At 33.0% G+C, this 15,256-nt stretch overlaps 1 long non-coding RNA gene across 1 annotated transcript in view; it reads left to right on the top strand.

Moving 5' to 3' along the window:
• LOC141375450 (uncharacterized) overlaps positions 1 to 15,256 on the top strand; it is a 65,457-nt gene that overhangs the window by 2,475 nt on the left and 47,726 nt on the right. Inside the window, exon 2 of the long non-coding RNA XR_012383509.1 lies at positions 11,489 to 11,615. This is a non-coding gene — a long non-coding RNA (uncharacterized lncRNA). The remainder of the gene's footprint in view (positions 1 to 11,488; positions 11,616 to 15,256) is intronic.

Below are 15,256 nucleotides of genomic sequence, written 5' to 3' on the forward strand. Positions count from 1 at the left end.
CCACAGAAAGTACACTCACACCGATAAGTGAGGAAACGTGATGTCAACAACATACTAAGAGTTGTTGGACGGGTCTTTGCACATGCAATGAGCGTGAAAGGTAATCAGAAGCATACAAATGCGGAACTGCTTTGCTGCAGTTGTTGTTATTAACAAACCAATATTATTAATGCATATTCTGAACTACGGATCGCAGGGCGCATCCATCTATCTATCTATCTATCTATCTATCTATCTATCTATCTATCTATCTATCTATCTATCTATCTATCTATCTATCTATCTATCTATCTATCTATCTATCTATCTATATACTGTATGTCAGCTCATTTGCATATCTTGTTTAAACAAGCAGTAAGATTATTTTTTGAGTTTATTTAAATTTGTTTTATTGCATCACTGCAGAATAAAAGTTTAGTGGTAGGACATACACACTATAATAAGACAAAACCATTGAAACTCAAATGCTTGTACAAAAGTCATATGTCTACAGGTATTCAAGCTCAGTGTGCTTTTCTTAGTAACACTGATGACCTAATAAACTTTTCCAGACTGAATGTAGCCTGCACAAAATGAGAAATGCAGACTATCACAAATTCCACACATGAGTACAACACATTCAGAGACACAAATGTACATGGCCAGGGTAAAAGGAATGTCCTAAACCAGTGGATAACATCTTACTGGACTCTGTGGGGGAATCCAGATATGGGCCCATGGGTTTCTAAATGCCATTATAGAGAATGAACATCAGACCAAACAAAAGGCTAGAGAACAAACAGACAGAGAGAAAGAGAGAGAGAGAGAGAGAGACAGAGAGAGAGAGATGAGCAATGGGAGTCTCTCTCCCCCACTGACATCTGGACCGAGGTAATAACATGCTACAAAACGTCAGCAGTACCAAACCAGCCATTAACATCTGTCTTTTGGCATGTTAATGGTAGTCATCTGAGACACTTTGCAGTGTCCATTTTCAATGAGGTATGTGTGCGTGTGTGTGTGTGTGTGTGTGTGTGGTGTAAAGAGGTGGCACAGATGCCTCCAGAATGAAATCGGCCTCACAGGCATCTTTATGTCATTCAGATGATCAATGATTTTTTTGAGCTGTCCTTTATAAGAAAACTCTCAGATAGAGAGAAGTGTGTGCACATTTTTCAAAAAGTAAATACAGTCCCCGAGATACAGTTACTCAAAGCAGGTTTATTTTACAAGGGTGTCAGACTTGGCCTCTGGATGAGCGCTGTTTAACAGAGATTGTTTAGTTACAACCCTGCTTGAAGGACACAGAGTACAAACTTCATGATTTTAGCCATGATGATTTGCACAGACTTTTAAAAAATAGATAAATTATTTCCAGCATATACACAGAATTAAAGGTAAACTGGTGCTTGCAAGATCAATTATGGTGTATCATTTATGTCACAATATGATATAAATGCATGTAGTCATGTACTAAACTGCACCCTGGTGTAGTGTTAGAGTAGGATTGATCCAATCCGGCGCCAGTGGTGTAGTGGTTAGTGCGTCGACATATGCACTCCGGTGCTCGCGGCGACCCGGGATCGATTCCGCCCCGCGGTCCTATGCCGATCCTTTCCCTCTCCCTGCTCCCCATGCTTTCCTGTCAAGTCTCTCTACTGTCCTGTCAAAATAAAGGTGAAAACCCCGAAAAAATAATAATAAAAAAAAAGGATTGATCCAATCACAGAACTGTGCAGTGTGTATGTGGGAATATATGTGTTTTAGTCTAGTGATTTTGATGGATATATTTTGCAATTATGGGAGATTCTGTGGCCATCAAAAAAGCTTATTTTGACACGCCGTGTTAGAAAATCATTTTTTTTATATAAGGCCCAATCCCAATTCTATTTTTTTACCCCTTCCCTTAAAAAAATAAACATTTGTGCATCACCTTATGTCGAGCTCAGACTGCATGATTTTAGCCCCGATTTTGACTCGCCATCACGTTTTAAGAAGTCGCCAACAAATGCCTGAAATCACAGGCAAATGGGTGCTCGTGCACGCAAGTGACAATTACACATTATGAACTATCAAAGATGCGATCTGAGAGAATCGCAGATGAGTCGCCGATGCCCGTGAAATATTTGGCGTGCTGAATATTTGGAGCTGTCTGCGATTCAAATCATGCCATGTAAAATGAGTTTTGACTGAAAATAACATCAGCGATCACCTACAGCCAATGAGAGAGCAGCATTCACTTGTTGTGTGTGTACCTGCAGGTCAGCGGTAGGTTAAGGGAGAAGTTAAAAGCGCTCATTTTTAGCCGTTTTTGGATTATTTGGGTCCAAGAAATGAAAAAACGAATGGAGGTTTGACACCCGTGCATCTGTGTCTGTTTAACGTTTCATACAGAAAGTTAAAAAAGAAAGTTGAGGAGAAATTGCTAATTCCCTTTAAACTTAGGTGAGCAAATATGTACATTTTCTACCCAATTAAAGGGTTATGTAGTTAAAAACAAAATATATACTACGCATTTTTCACTGTGAGACAGTTCAGATATTCTGGGCCCTATCATACACCCGGCGCAATGTGGCGCAAGGCGCGGCGCAATAGTCTTTTGCTACTTTCACCTCGGTGCAAATGTGCGCCCATAGGCGTTCTGGTCTAAAAAAGCAGGCGTGTTTTGGCGCATTGCTATTTTGAGAAACTGTAAATAGTCTGTTCTTTAGACCAGAACAAAGTCGGTCTATTGTCTGGCGCAAAGTGCGCCTGGCTTACACACTACACACAATATGTAGAGCAATATGCAAATATATTTACATATGAAAAAGATATAATATATTAAGGATATATATATATATATATATATATATATATATATATATATATATATATATATATATATATATATATATATATATATATATATATATATATAATAAGGATATATATAGGATATAAATATAAATGATTAAAATATTACAAAATATATTAATTTGTAGCCTACATGAATTTAAAAACCACTGCCGTCATACTTTCTTCATCTCGGGAGGCTTTTTTCAATTCATTTAATTTGCTATTGTATAATGTTATTATTATTAGCAGTATTATTTATTATATCCATATTTATATATTTATAGATTTGTCCACCTGTCAGGTTTTAGACCACATGGAGCATGGCAGGTGTATTTGGAAATAACTCAGTATTTTGACCACACTTTGTTATGATTGTCCATTTATTCGTTTGCTGGAAATTAGAACTGAATTTAGAAAGAGTTTTGAAACAAATATTTGCGCTTAATAAACAAAATAAATTATTTATAGGCTAATTGATGTCTGTGCAAGAAGATTTCCCTATCCATGAGAGCAAAAGCGAAAGTGAACTTACTTTACATCATGTGCACTTATGGCACGACGCAGCTGGCTCTTAAAGGTAATGGGAGATGAGACTCTGGTTGGTTTATTCTCAAAACACACCTATAACTCATTAAGAAAATAAACTCAACCCTTTTAGACCATGCGCCACGGTGCAGAGTGGATTTTCCTGTCCTTAAATTAGCAAAAATGCGTTCTGACACGCCCTGAAAGCGTTTGCGCCCTGCGTTTTGCGAACTGCACATGGACCGTCAAAATAGAGCCCTCAGTGTGACATGACTGTTCTGAAATTGAATGTCTTCATTGTACTTAATTAAAACTTATACTGTATAAACTTACTTCATACTCATTTCATCCTTATAACTTTATAAACAACAACAGCAATTAACAGTAACTAATTATTTAAATTAATTCATTACATTATATATTGTTAGATACACCCCCAGGAGATTGGCTGAATCATATATATATATATATATATATTTATACATTTTTATTAATTAATTAATTAATGCATTTTTATTTATTTATTTTTTTTTAATTATTTTATTATATTTTTATATTATATCCTTTATTTACCAATTTGCCCTTCAAAAAATCTATTTGTGAAATTAAAAATAATATGTAAAAAAGTAATAACAGTTTTTGGTTGTAGGCATGGTTGTTGGCATGCATTTTTATTTTATTTAATTTTTTTCTGAGGACTAGGATAAGTGTCCTCAATTAGATCAGATCCAGTACATTTGCATCAAATTACCCTCTAGAGTGCATCTTAAGGTTGAGACTGTTACAAGATCATGATTTAATGAAAAGACCCCATGCATGCGCCTTTTATCCCTACTTATGAAAATGCACTACACTAACATCAGTACCAAAAAATGAATACAGAATTATCAGTTTACAGAGCGAGCTCGTGAGGGATGCTGGAATACACGAACATAGTTAAATGCACTTAATCCTGACCCAAACCTCAGCTATAACCTTAAACTCATATTGAACATCTTTAAAAGCAACATTAAAATGTCTAGGGGAAAGCCAGCTACACGTAGTTCATCTTCAAGGCAAATTAAAGTGTAGCTGATCACTTTATACTTAAAATTAAGTCTTAGTGCAAAATAAGAGATTAAGACCATGAAACATGCTGAAGAGACAGACTTTTATCCAAAATGTGTGCGTGTGTGTGTGTGTGTGTGTGTGTGTGTGTGTGTGTGTGTGTGTGTGTGTGTGTGTGTGTGTGTGTGTGTGTGTGTGTGTGTGTGTGTGTGTGTGTTTTTGAGAGAATGAGTTTACTATTTGTTGTACTTTACTTTGAAAATGGTTCCTTTATATTTTGAAAAAAAAAAAGTTGTTTTTGAAGGGCAACTTCAATAAAGTTATACCCTTTTAAATCTATCAGAGAAAAGTACAAAGTGCTCACAGATGCATAATCCCTTAATGTAAAACAAAGTCTATTCATTAGAATGTGTTCATTGAAGATGCATTTGAGGTACAGATATCTGAGCCCTGTTCTCTTTTTCTTGACAATCAACAGAACTACAGTTCCAGATGTTGTTTGCTTCGTGTTTGAATGCTTGCGTTGGGAAACATTGCTCATGGTGTTGATGGACTGAATACTAATGGATGATAGTGCTGCGAATTTACAGATTTAAACAATCACATCAGAATTTAACTTGTGTTTTATTTAATCACTTTCTACTAATGACACATCAGTCATGATGGACCAGCATATGGAGCTTATGTTTGTTTCAACAAAGCATCTCTTTCACTATACAGAAAGAGTTAGTTTGAACACAGGCACAAGGGCACACACAAAAACGCACACAAACACAACCAATGCCGCACTTATTAGTGAAAATATTAAAGCATATAATAATAATAATAATAATAATAATAATAATAATAAGGCAGCATGGTGGCTCAGTGGTTAGCACTGTTGGCTCACAGCCAGAAGGTCACTGGTTTGTGTCCCGGCTGGGTCAGTTGGCATTTCTCTGTTGAGTTTGCATGTTCTGCCGTGTTGGCGTAGGTTTCCTCCAAGTTCTTCAGTTTCTCCCACAGCCCAAACACATCTGCTATAGGTGAATTGAATAAGCTAAATTGGCTGTAGTGCGTGAGTGTGAATGCAAAAGTGATGGGTGTTTCCATTGCATGGGCAGTATTTATGATACATGTATTTGAAATATGGATTTCAAATACAAAATACTATTTCGTAATTTGTGTTTAATAGGGTTTAATTGGGTACACGTTGACATCATAAAAAATGTGCCCTTAAATAGTGGTTTTTTCCAGTTATTTGGCAAGGCTTAAGATAAGACAAGAACATAGATTAATATTTAAGAAGTTGATCAATGCTTACAGTATGGATGGAAATTATACATCACATACAAAGAAAATACCAGACCAATAGCTGAGGTAAATTTGAGAGCAAGTCAAAATAAGACAAACAACATAAAGTCCTACAGTGGAGAAACCTACATAACTTCATTGACTGTTTCACACGACAGAAGCTGATCAGGGGTGGGTTTCCCAAAACCATTGTTAGAAAATTAAGATTGCAAGTTTCGCTGTTACAAACATAGTTTGTTGATTTGCTGTTTCCCAAATCCGTCACTCCAACAAACATTCGCAAACTGTGTCGCAAACTTGAGCACTCGCAACTACTGATCCTAGCTGTGTGCTATTCCCACTTATTCCCTCTATGCCCTATTCATTTAGAACATTTTAACATTCAAAGTTGGAATGATTAAAAAAAAACAAAAAAACATTCAGGTCATCTCTCATAGGTGTAATTTGCTTTCTAACTATTTTTACAGTTCAGTTTTAGCGATCTTTATGTTGACAGTTGTGCTCCCGTCACAGTGCACTTTGAAAACATTGATGTCATTTAGAACACACCCTCATGGCGAAAGCTATAGGTGACCTATTATTTAAAAGCAGAATTTATGTTACATCTCCAAAGCTTGTGAAAACAAAAAAAACATCCGTTATTTCTTTTAATTTAGAGTGGGTTATTTATTAAGTATCTATACTGTATATGACATGGGCCTGCTAGTTAGAACTTTCTGTAGTGATTTACATGTGTCAAATTGTAAAAGTAGACTATTGAGGTAGAAATAAATAAACAATATCCTAATAATAATAATAATAATAATAATAATAATAATAATTATAATCATAATTAATATTATTATTAAATTATGACTTTTTTCATTTCTAATAAATTATAATTATTACAATTTATTTTAAAATAAATGTTTTTGATAATAAATATATATTTATATGATATTAAAATGTGTGCTAGCTTTTGTAAGTGATATGTTTTAGAATATAATATGTAATGCTCAAGTTCTCAAATATAATAGTAAAGCAAACACAGGCCCTGCATGAAAACCTGCATGGTGCTATTAATAGTTAATTACAAACTTTGACATAGTTAATCAGTCTGAGATAACAATACTAAAAATACCCCAATCAAAAAGTGACAGAATTCTTTTTTTTTTTTTTTTTTTTGAGACTTTGTGTTTTATATTGTGTATTGAAGAGTGCACTTGCAAAAAAAAAAAAAAAAAAAAAAAAAAAAAAAAAAAGTAAAATAAAAAAAATATTTATGGAAATGACTAAAACTTGAGAATTTAGTATTTTTCAGAAATCAAGATTTTTACATTGAGTATTGAAGAAATAAATAAATAAATAAAAAAAAAAAAAGATTTTTTTAACAAATTATGTGGACAAACATTTTAAATTACTGTTCATATGTCACTTTTTTAAAATATAAGACTGTTAAAAGATGGTGACAATTTTCACAATAGACAGAGATATATAGAGAGATTTAATACTAGTCCCGTTTGGTTGCCGGGTCGGCTCTTTTGGAACAAGTCCTCAATTTGGACTTGTCCATATGATAACAACTTTTTTACACATTCTGGCTGGCCTGTTGTCTGTGCCTGTCACCCTACTATTCCAACTCATTATCTGCAATATTAATATATTTTTTTATTTATTTATTTATTTTTTTTACAATGATTAGAGAACATATTATAAAATTTGTTTTCTACAGTCTTCCACAACAATCTATACAAAAATAAAAAACGAAAATAAATAAAATAAAAAAGTTACATTTTAAAGTACCCCCTTACAGTAGATGTGAATTAGATGCAGAGAAGCTGACTTGCACAGCGAAAAGCTGTTGTTACTAATCATTGTTTATTTTACTAATTCAGTTAATAAGTAAAGGGATTTATCCAATATTCCCATTGATAGAAGGTTTGTGAAGAAATGTCATGTTTCCTAGTAAAAGTATTTTGCAGTAGTTTCAAAATACAAAAATACAGTGTTTTATGTTAATGCATTTGTGGCTGCTGATTCACTTAAAATGGAGCTATTTGGTATTTTATTTTAAAATATATCCCAATTTATTTTGCACATCCCTGGGTGTTTCCCAGTACTGGGCTGTGCCTGGAAGGGCATCTGCTGAGAAAAAATATACAGTGCTTAGCATATATACTCAGTACACCCCTCACAAATCTCTCTTTTAAATTCATATTTATAATGTGATGCTATACAATAATATAGTTGTGCATTTACATTAGACTAGTCAGTATTGAAGCCAAATCTGCTGCTTATCTAACAAAATAGTTTAAAAACTAAAACTAGCACACCTACATTTGTATGTTTATATATATATATATATAAATAAAAATGAATGAATGAATAAATATCATTACATAATAATGATATTAATAATAATAATAATAATAATAATAATAATAATAATAGTTTTTATTTCAAAGATGTTTAATGGAGAGGTTTAACTCTATGTCATGATGACTACACAATATGTTAATATTTATTTTGCAATATACTCAATATAATCTTATAGTAAAATAAACAACAAATTTGAACTCTTAATTGGACTGGACTGTAAAATCTATTCTAGTCAAATGCAGCAGTTTAAAGAGTTTACACAGGTCACTGAAGAAATGTTTTGGAAATCTGCTTGGAAACATTACATACCTAAAAATTGGGTATATTTTATTGGCCTCAGAAAGAAGAAGAAGAAAAAAAAAACTCTTCATGGAGATTACAATCAAAGGAGTGTCATGTTCAATTTACTGGGAGATTTGTTCCCATAATCCATTTTCCATTTCGCTCCATTTTCTTCATTTATGTCACCCTGATACAAGTTATTCACCTCAAGAAGATGATGGAGGTGGGACCTTAAGTATTTAAGATGACATTCTCCATAAGACGGACTGGGTCTAATGAGGAACAAGCAAGAATCAGGCTGTAACGGTGTCATCTGGGTCACTTGACCTGAACGTTAATATAGCAGGGTTGAAATGAGCAGATCAGTGACATGACAGTGGAGCCGAGAGCTGTAATGATTGAATATTTTGTGCCTTTGTATTCCGATAACATTGAGATCGATAAATAATGAAGAATTTTATAATAATAATAATAATAATAATAATAATAATAATAATAATAATAATAATAATAATAATTGTCTCTTGTCACTGCTTTGTCTTTTTGTGTGACATTTTGTGCCTGTTCTGTTCTCTGGTTCCCTTTAGTTGTTTTTATTTATTATTATTATTATTATTATTATTATTATTATTTTATTTTTTTTTTTTATTATTATTATTATTATTATTGAGTTGTAGACCTATTCAGACCACCAACGCTAAATCTGCTTAAATCTACCAAAATGGAAGTGAAAGTGAAGTGATTTACATTTTACAAACATTTGATTCTCTGTTAATCCTTTAGCTCATAAGCTGGTTCTACCCTTTGCAAGCTTTTGCTAGCTAGTGTAGTTCAGTGAGAGGCGTGTGACGCCGAATATGTTTAAATTTTTATTATTATTATTATTGTTATTATTATTATTATTATTATTATTATTATTATTATTAATATTATTATTATTTATTTACTTTTTAATTTTTTATCAATTTTATTTTTTTCAGATTTATCTTTAGTCATTTAGAGGTCGAGAGGGTTTAGTTAGTGGATGTTTAATTTGTTTATTGTATTTGATTTGTCACTGCTATTTTCCTTCTCACTTTCAGGTTTGTTTCAGTTGATTTGTTTGTTTATTTTGCATTTTAAATTTAGGTGATTTTTTTTTTTTCTTATATTGTAAATAAAGCAAATCACTATTTATCATGCCCGTTGTCTGTGCTGATCTATAACAGCTAGCATCTTATTGGGAATTTAAAAATATATATTTATATTGGGTTGCCATAATTATGTTAAGCCCATTTCAAAAACATTGTACACTGTTAGATAACTCATTAAACAGTTATTTTAAACCTAATTGGAAAGTGTTACAGATATTGTTAATCCATGTCATGAACTCAAAAATAATATAAATGCAGATAAATTCATTACTATGAAACTACTACACTGTAAAAATGCAGGGTTCCACACAATTAATTGATGTTATTCCAACACAAGTTGATTAGTTAAAGTTAAAGTTAGTTGAAGTTGATAAAGTTAGCTTAACACTTAAAAAAAAATGTAAATTGAAATTAAAAATAAGTTGTCCCAATGAAATCTCAAGAATTGTGTTGCTTCAGCTCATTTTAAATAAGTAGCTTGAACAAGACACTTGGAAATGTCCTTCTTTTACTAGAGCATGGCAAGCAATGTCAATTCCTGGCTTCAGTTCATGCAGATTGCAATAACTGAACAAATAAACCTTCAAATGATGCCTATACAGTGCAATGGAAACCTTTTCCAAATGCATAAATATGATGACACTGAATGTCCTACTGAAATCCCTACAGTAAATGAACTAAAAACAAACTAACAAACAAACTATAAATTAACTTGATTTGAATGTACAAATATTGAGATCTTGAATACACACAGTCTGACAAAGCAAAGCTTATTTCAAAGAGAATGAAAATAAATAAATAAATAAAAATCTAAACTTGAACCTTTCACTCCAGCTTTTCTAGGTGCATTACATAAAAAAAATAAAAATAATAAAATTGAAAGAAAGAAAGAAAGAAAGAAAGAAAGAAAGAAAGAAAGAAAGAAAGAAAGAAAGAAAGAAAGAAAGAAAGAAAGAAAGAAAGAAAGAAAGAAAGAACGAATTAAATATACATTCCAGATGCTAATAAGACCTCCAGAAGGCAGCATTTCCTGAAAGGTATGTTTCATAAATATCCAAAAACATTAAACCGACATGACAAGCATATTAAATTATTTGGATTTCACTGAATATAGATGCTCTGTCCAGACAGACCTCCTGACTGCCTGCTTTTGACCCCGGCGGCCACGTTCTAGATTAGAAACCACATAGGTGAACATGATAATAGGAATATGACAGAAAGCATTTGCAAATGGTAAAGAGGAGAGCTTTGAATCGCTATGATAGCGTATTTCTGCTCAAAAGCAACATTGTTAAAATGTTACCATTTATAGTTGTGCTGAGAATGGAAAGAACAAGTGAGAAAAGCAGACAGAGAAAGAGAGCGAGCGATCAAGATTGCTTTCTCAATCTGTTGTGTCATTTGTGGTTATTGTTTAGTGACCCTGTCACTGGCTTAACCAAATTCTCATGCACTGAAAAAGAGAACAGAAGTGAGCTGCAAAACAAATAATTCCCACAGCAAATGTTCAATGTCTCACACATTTTATTAAAGCATTGTATTGTTACTACAGTTCTTATTACAGTATAAATGTAAGTATTTATAATAAGCCCTGATTAAATTTGCTAATTGGTTGTTATTTTCAATATTTATAGATATGACATGTGCATATTACATGTGTTTATTTGTTTGTTTGTCCACCACAAGTGTTTAATTAAGTTAACTGCACTGATCTAGTTATAATTTGTCTAGAGATGTTAACATTAACATTCAAGAATAACACATATTTAGATGTATTGCTCATTAATGTTATATGGTAAGGTATATAATTGTATCCATTCATCGCAAGCAATTCTTCTCTATATTTGCATTCATTAAATGGGTGAAATATAGCTGATTTCCTCTAACGCAATAATTAAAGTTCTACATTGTCCCTTGACACTATTCTGTCACAACAGGAGAGCAGTGAGAAAGAGTTGTGTGTGTACTCCTATACTGCCAAAACACCATTCCTCTATGTTTTTCGCTCCATGGCAGTTTTCTCCTTTCTCCAGGAGAATAAAGTTCCTGCCGCCAGCTGTCGTTTCCAATTCTGCCTCAATGGTAAAATCGAGCCGTTTCTCCGGACCTGAATCTGTCATGGGCTCAGACACCTCGCCTCCGCAAGCAGAACATCTTCAGGTGACAGTAATGAGAACATCGCTGGAGCTCATTTTATGTTCGTGTGTGTGTGTGTGTGTGTATGTTTGTGTGTGCACTTGTGTGTGTGTGTTTGTTTGTTTTCACTTTCTCTTCTTTTCCTTCTTGGTTTCTACATTATTTCCTTCTTCTGCTCCTTCTTTTCTCCACCTCAGTGTTTTTGGCGCTTCTTGACAGAATGCTAAACATTTCCTTGGGTGTCGTTTCGTTTGTTGGTTGACCGTTACTGGATAGCTGATTTGCATTCCTTGACTTGACATGTACTTGATGACATAACATCCTGTGTTAGCGTCACCTGGACAGGGAACTGTGGAGTGGTAGGAATCTAGCAACTGAAAATTCACACTGACTGTCACCAAGTGTCATTTATCACCACAGCAGTGAACATGGCCAAGGGCCAAGTACTTAAATTGGCAAAATCGGCAGTATGGGCTCAGTCACTGCTTCTTCAATGACAGAAACCTACCAAATGAACCTATAAATTACTGAAATTATCTATTTGATGTTCATACCTTTGCTGGTCATTTATTAAATTCTTTGAATGCATTTTTTCAATATTTGTTTAGTGACTGTGACTGTTTAATTTAGCATTTATTCTTTCAGCAGAGGTAAATATAGCACAAGCATGATTTCTTTTGATGGTTGCAAACCAGATCGCTCATTTACGAAGGTGATGATACCTGTCAGATGCATTTAAACTTCAACACCCACCATTAGATTCAAAAACAGCACTTACTGACAGCTTCTCATTAGTACTGTATATGCTAGAAAAACAACAACAGCAAACCAAAAAAACTTGTCTTTGCATTTTACAAAATTGTAAAGTTGGAGGAGTCAGCCACACTTCCTACTCAGAAAAGAGAAAATAGTGTTAGAATAAATTGTAAACTTAACAAGGGATGCCGTAGAAGCACTTTTTTTTTTTTTTTTTGGCTCATCAAATTAACTTTCAGTCAAATGTTTCTAAAATAAACATATAGTTGAAGCCAGAATTATTAGCCCCCTTTTTATTTTTTTTCCCTAATTTCAGTTTTAACAGAGAGCAGATTTCAACACATTTGAAACACATTTTGAGAACACATTTCTAAACATAATAGTTTTTACAATTTATTTCTAATAGTTGATATATTTTATGTGTGCCATGATGACAAAATTCGACTAGATATTTTTCAAGACAATTCTGTACAGCTAAAAGTGACATTTAAAGGCTTAACTAGGTTAATTAGGTCAACTAAGCAGGTTAGGGTAATTAGGCTAGTTATTGTAAAATGATGATTTGTTCTGTAGGCATTTGAAAAAAAAAAAAAAAAATATATATATATATATATATATATATATATATATATATATATATATATATATATATATATATATAATAAAGGAGGTAATAATTTAGACCTTAAAAAGGCTTTAAAAATGTTTTTATTCTAGCCAATATAAAACAAATAAGACTTTCTCCAGAAGAAAAAATTGTATCAGACACACTGTGAAAATTCCTTTCATCTGATCCTAACACTGGGTCATGTTCATGTAATGCAAGTTAATAAGGGAATCATTGGTGAGCGGTGACATTCTTGACCAAATATGGTAATTTAAAACAGCACAATATTTTGGCAGCAAACATTTTTTTTGTTTATAGTTATCTTTCCACTTGATGACACAACATCTTGTGTTTGCATAATCCAGACAAGGAAATCAGAAGTTGTAGGAATGCAGAATACTCCTCCAAATTAACCAAGAAACGAGCAAGAAAAGGTTACAATAACAAAAGCTCATGTGAATCCACTGGCCCAAATCACTCTGTAACTGACACAGGCTTTGTTATAAAATGCAATTTGATCAGTCTGGATCACAAGTACAGACATCAGGAACATTCCAATTCGCCACTTACTGTATCCGTATATGTATGTATAGCGTATGATATCAGATGCAAGGTTTGAATTCATTTTAACAGGTGCATTTTAGCAAGACACCCATACTGTTACTGAATAAGGTTTGTAGTCGGACATGGTCTTTTGGGGCTGTTTGAGTGCACTCAATCAATATATATATATATATATATATATATATATATATATATATATATATATATATATATATATATATATACACACTCATACAATATAGACAATACTCAATTCACCTGTACCACATGTCTTTGGACTGTGGGGGAAACCGGAGCACCCAGAGGAAACCCACGTGAAAGCAGGGAGAATATATACAATATGTAGTATACTTTGTCAGCAATGATTATAATTTATATACATCAGTTTCTTCATTTAAGTGTAATTAAAACTGTTGTTTTTTTTTTTTTGTAGTTTGCAGAATATGCATTCGATTGTGTGTTGTAAGTTGTAATCACTCCATGCAGCTTGTAATCATCTTTTATAGACCAGTCTTTGACATGTATCTATTAGGTTAAATCTTTATGGGGCTATTCACATATTGCATCCAAAACCACATTGAAAGTGCAGCGCTGGCTTTTTCCTTTACCCTCTGCAATTTGCCTTTGCTATGGCCACCATTAGCTGTTTCTCAGACGTGTGAGCAATTTTCAAAATAATTCAACTTTTGCCACTGTGTGGCATTAATACTGAGGGTCCTATTTCTAATCTGCTTTGCACTGTGGCGCATGGTCTAAAAGGGTTGAGCTTATTTTCTTAATGAGTTACAGGTGTGTTTTAAGAATAAAGCAATCAGAGTCTCATCTCCAATTCCCTTGTCAGTTGTGTCGCACAATAGCACATTTGCTATTGACGGACTTTGTAAGTGGAAAAAACTGAATGCTACACTAGTAAGAAAAAAAAAAATAGCAGAACATCTACAGCGTGAGAATGAGATATGTGCCTCCTCATTATTTACTTTCACTTTCACTCTCATGGATAGGGAAACCTTGCATGCACAGACATCCATTAGCCTATAAATAATTAATTTTGTTTGTGAAGCGCAAATATTTGTTTTAATACTATTTCTAAATTCCAGCAAACGAATACATGAACAATAATAACAAAGTGTGTTAAAAAACTTTGTTACATCCAAATACACATGCTGTGCCCCATATGGTCTAAAACCTGCCAGGTGGACAAAACTAAGCTTGCTTTAATAAAACAAATATAAATATGCATATAATATATACTACTGCTAATAATAATAACATTATACAAAAGCAAATTGTTATGAATAAACTGAAAAAGCCCCCTGAGATTAAGAAGGCATGAAAGTATGTTTTTTTATATTTATGTAGGTTAGAAAATAATATGTTTTGTACTATTTAAATTCTTTATATTTATATCCTATGTATATCCTTATTATTTTAATTATTTTTCATATGTAAAGATATTTGCATATTGCTGTTCATTCTGTCTGTATTAATCAATGTGTAAGCGAGGCGCATAACGAACGCACTCTGCGCTGGACTTTAGACTGGCTTTGTTCTGGTCTATTGAACAATGTATTATAGTTTCTCAAAATAGCAATGCGTCTCAACATGCCTGGGCACACATATGACCACAAATGCATTTTGTATTAAAACAGCGTGGCACAAAACGTCAAAACAACTCTTGTTGTTTTGTCTAAGCTTAAACTAGCAAACAACAATTGCGTTGCGTATTGCGTCGCATTGC

This window comes from Danio rerio, chromosome 7, assembly GCF_049306965.1.
Source record: "Danio rerio strain Tuebingen ecotype United States chromosome 7, GRCz12tu, whole genome shotgun sequence".
In the NCBI taxonomy this organism is placed as follows: domain Eukaryota; kingdom Metazoa; phylum Chordata; class Actinopteri; order Cypriniformes; family Danionidae; genus Danio; species Danio rerio.